Source organism: Oryctolagus cuniculus, chromosome 8 (genome assembly GCF_964237555.1).
Source record: "Oryctolagus cuniculus chromosome 8, mOryCun1.1, whole genome shotgun sequence".
Taxonomy (NCBI): domain Eukaryota; kingdom Metazoa; phylum Chordata; class Mammalia; order Lagomorpha; family Leporidae; genus Oryctolagus; species Oryctolagus cuniculus.
Window position 1 is genome coordinate 3,067,409 of NC_091439.1, and position 4,313 is coordinate 3,071,721.

At 42.7% G+C, this 4,313-nt stretch overlaps 1 pseudogene; it reads left to right on the forward strand.

Moving 5' to 3' along the window:
- On the forward strand, nt 1–880 carry LOC138843466 (protein SREK1IP1 pseudogene; annotated as a pseudogene).
- The last annotated feature ends 3,433 nt before the right edge of the window (nt 881–4,313 follow it).

The following is a 4,313-nucleotide window of genomic DNA, read 5'->3' on the forward strand; positions in this document are numbered from 1 at the left end:
TGAGCCATGCTTGGGAAATTTGCTTGTGACTTTTGGGCCTGCTCAGACCCTTTCTTAGGTGTTGTATTTTTATTAAATAATACAAAGCTGCTACACCCCCCCAATTTTATGGTGTGATCATAAATGAGGGACAGGATACTAATGGGACAGGGCCTTCCCTGCCTGTCGCGAAGGCGCCATGGTGCAGGTGGGAGGAGGCTGCTTTGGCTGAGCTTTGTCCCCGCAGCGGGTGGGGAGCAGACATGTTCTCGACAGCTAAGGGCTCCAGCGACCCTTTATACCAGCATCACGGCAGTCCCAGGTTGCAACAAGGACAGTGTCCGAGCAGGCTGTATAGATGTGGTTACCCTGCTCACCTGACTTTTGAATGCCACAATTTTCTCCGAGTAGACCCTAAAAGGGACATCGTTTTGGATGTCAGTAGTATAAGCAGTGAAGATAGTGATAAAGAGAATGAAGAGCTAAATAAGTTGCAGGCATTACAGGAAAAAAGAATAAATGAAGAAGAGGAGAAGACAAGAGAAAAAAGCAAAGAGAAAATCAAATTGAAAGAAAAAGAAAAGGTCTCACCATCCAGTTCTGCTGAAGAGAACACATCAAAACAGAAGAACAAAAATATCAGAAGAAAGAAAAGAAAAAAGGAATAAATAAAAAAGGGAAACATCACAAAAAAGGAAAAAAAAAAGAAGAGAAAAAAGGAAAAGCATTTTTCGACTCTGAATAGTTCTGAATTCTCCGAAAAGTGACTTGAGACTTTGGCCTACACATTACATTTAAAATTTTGTTCTTCAAAGTTACTTGTCCTTCCTTAGAATTTGCTTTGTAGTAAATCATGGCCTTCCCCGTGTAGATAGTTTTCATATGTGGGATGATTAGCCTCCTGACAGTATGTTTTTCAAGTACTATGACTATAAAGCATTAAATCAGTCTTGATACTTGATAGCCATGCCCTAAGCATAGGTATTTATACATACAAAACACATCACTTATGGTATTTGTGTCTCCGTGTGTTTGACTAGTGTTATTACATCTTAAGTCGATTGTGAAATGGCTTTATTACAGTCAGCACGGGTAATCCACCTGGCAGTTAATGAATCAAGTGTCCATCTTCCAGTGAAAAAGCTAGGTAGGGGTTAATGCTTTGCTCTTGACGCTGAAAATATTTAATAGCTTTATACGCTATAATGTAATGTACAAAGAGTGAAATTCTTCACTGCTGTTTTTAAATCTCTAGGCTTTTTTGGTTTTGACTAGGACTTTTTAAATGAACAGTGTGGGCAAGAAGATCATCATGAAAACTTTTACAACAAAATTTTGTTCTTTTATGAAATGCAGTTTCTATTTTGTGCCTCCTTTGTTTTGTAACAGTTAAGATCTTCCTTCCTGTTTAAAGAAACTAGTCTAGTCCAGCCCACTAGTAAGTCTCACAGAGCTGATGTGTGTTGGTCAGGATTTTTCAGGTAGACTCCTGGGTTATTTTGCCAGTGTGCCATATTGGCATGTCTTAAAGAGATATCTCAAACACAGAAATTTTATTTAGGAAGAAAACAAAATCTTCCTTACAACTGATTTTTATTGTATGTAATATGTAAACTTTATTAATCTTGTTTCTAGGAGTAATGAGGAAAATGTTTGTAAATGTGAACATATATGTTTATTTTGTCTGAAATAATTTGTAGTTTCGAAGCAAATTTCACACTGAGGATGTTTCCCTCTTTTACTTCAGTGATGTCTCAGCAGCAGCAACAAAGAGTTAGAATTAAACATTTTATTCTATACTTTTTAAAATTCAAGAGCCAGGGAGTTTTATCATGAAAGCCTTTATATAACAATGGGAATTTATATGGGTAAGCATTTTGAAACACCTACTAGTGTGGGGAGCAACCCGGACTGGACTGAGTTACTGGAATTAAGACTTATTCTATGCATCTGCTCTCCCACAATATGGCGCTGGGAGAGGAGAAAACAGCTTCTACACAGCTGCCTCCAGTTCAGCCAATAAACTGTAGGACTTGCTCCTGATTGGAGGAGAGCAGCGTACTCGGCGTGTGGGCAGCCGAGTTGGGATTGGCAGAGGAGGACTATAAAGGAGGAGAGAGACGGCATGCACCAGGAACATCTAAGGGGAACATCTAAGGCGAACACCTGTGCAGCCCCCGAGAGAGCCGGCCGGCGGTGTGCCACTCCCCTGCGGAAGTGGGGAAAGTGGCCAGGGGGAACCGCCCTTCCACGGAGGTGGAAGGGACAGTAGCCAACCCGGGAAGAACCAGCAGCAAACCCGGGGAGGGCCGAGAAGACGAAAGAACAGCGCAGGGTCCTGTGTCGTTCCTCCATGAAGAGGGGGAGCGACATAATGGTGCCGTGACTCGGATATGAAGCCTAGGCAGGGTTTAGTGTCGTTCCTCCATGAAGAGGGGGAGCGACATACTAGTAGATATAAATGATTCTTAAATTTTTAATTTGACAATGATCAGTGTCACTTATTTTGCGTATTAATTGGTTATCCCTTATGCCCAGGAACTTAAATACTTACCATGTTGTAGCAGCATCAACAGTCTACCAATTTTCATGGCACAGCACCAAAGATTGCAAATACCTCGTTGTAGTACACTTACACATTTTAAAATCATTAACCCTTAGACATGGCTATAGGTGAATTTTTGATGTGAAATCAGGTAAGCACTCTCAACCTCACTGGCTGGAAGGTTTACAGGCTCTTCCTTCACCTGGCATACCCTCTGGCAAATTTGGGAAGCTTCATCATTTCTCTTAGCATACGTTCGCCTGTGTGAGAACTGCATCTTCGTTTCTTTTCTAGCACTGCAACCATTGAAGCTCTGATACTCCCAGCTTTTCCATAACCTAATGTGTCGCTCCCCCTCTTCGTGGAGGAATGACACAGGACCCTGCACTGTTCTTTTGTCTGCTCGGCCCTTCCCGGGTTTGCTGCTGGTTCTTCCCGGGTTGGCTGCCTTCCCTCCACCTCCGTGGAGGGGCAGGCCCCCCTGCCACTTTCCCCACTTCCGCGGAGGAGTGGCACACCACCGGCCGGCTCTCTCGGGGGCTGTTCAGATGTTATACGGATGTTCCCCTTAGATGTTCCTGGTGCATGTTGTCTCTCTCCTCCTTTATAGTCCTCTTCCACCAATCCGTGCTCTGCTACCCACACGCCGAGCATGCTGCTCTCCTCCAATCAGGAGCAGGATCAGCTCCTGCAGGTCATCACTCAAGTTGGCGAGAGGCAGCTGCGTAGAAGTTGTTTACTCCCTTCTCAGCGCCATATTGTGGGAGAGCAGATGCATAGAATAAGTCTTAATTCCAGTAACTTAGTCTAGTCCGAGTTGCTCCCCACACTAATGTAGTAATTTGGCCCACTCAAAAAGAAATAATTTTGTTTAAATAGTTGTCAGGTATTGGGAGAAAAACACAGAGTACTGGGTTTTGAAGGGTTTGTCTTTTGCTACTAATATTATGAAAACACAGTTATCAAGATTGATTGAAAAATAAGTTTAAAAAGCTTTTATAAAAATTACAAGATGCTATATACAGAAGGATGGCTTCATCTCATTGAGTGTGTAAAGTGGTTTAAAATGATAGTAATTGTAGTGAAACAATCCAATTATTTGTAAGTTTTTACAATTGTTAATTATAAAGGTTACAAATTGGAAAAAAAGGATAGTAATGGGTTCATCTGTTTCCCTCCAGTTCTATTTTTGCCTCATATTTTAAAAATTTTATTTGAGAGCAAAGAGACAGATATATATGCATATATATACAAGAATAAGAAAACTATATATATAGAGAGAGAGAGACAGAGAGAGGGAGAGAGAGAAATCTTCCATTTGCTGGTTCACTCTCCAAATGGCCACAACAGCTGGAGTTGGGCCAGTCTGAAGGCAGGAGACGGGAACTTTTTCTGGGTCTCCCACGTGGGAGCACTTGAGCCATCTTCTGCTGCTCTCCCAGGCCATTAGCAGGAAGCTGGGTTGGAAGCAGAGCAGCCAAGACTCAGACTGGCACCCAAATAGGATGCTGGCACCTCAGGTGTCAGCTTTACCTGCTATGCCACAGTGCCAGCCCCCCCCCAGCACTTTCTTTAGATTAGTTAGCATGATTTTATCTATCCACTTACTTTTTAAAAACATTGATTTATTTATTTAAGGGAGACCTTCCATCTGATGGTTCACTCTCCAAACACCTGGGTGTCAAGAACTGAATTCCCGTCTCTCATGAGGAGGGTTTGACTACCTGCTGCCTCCCAGCATGCACAGCAGCAAGGAGCAGAGATGAACCCAGATGCCCCAGGTGGGATG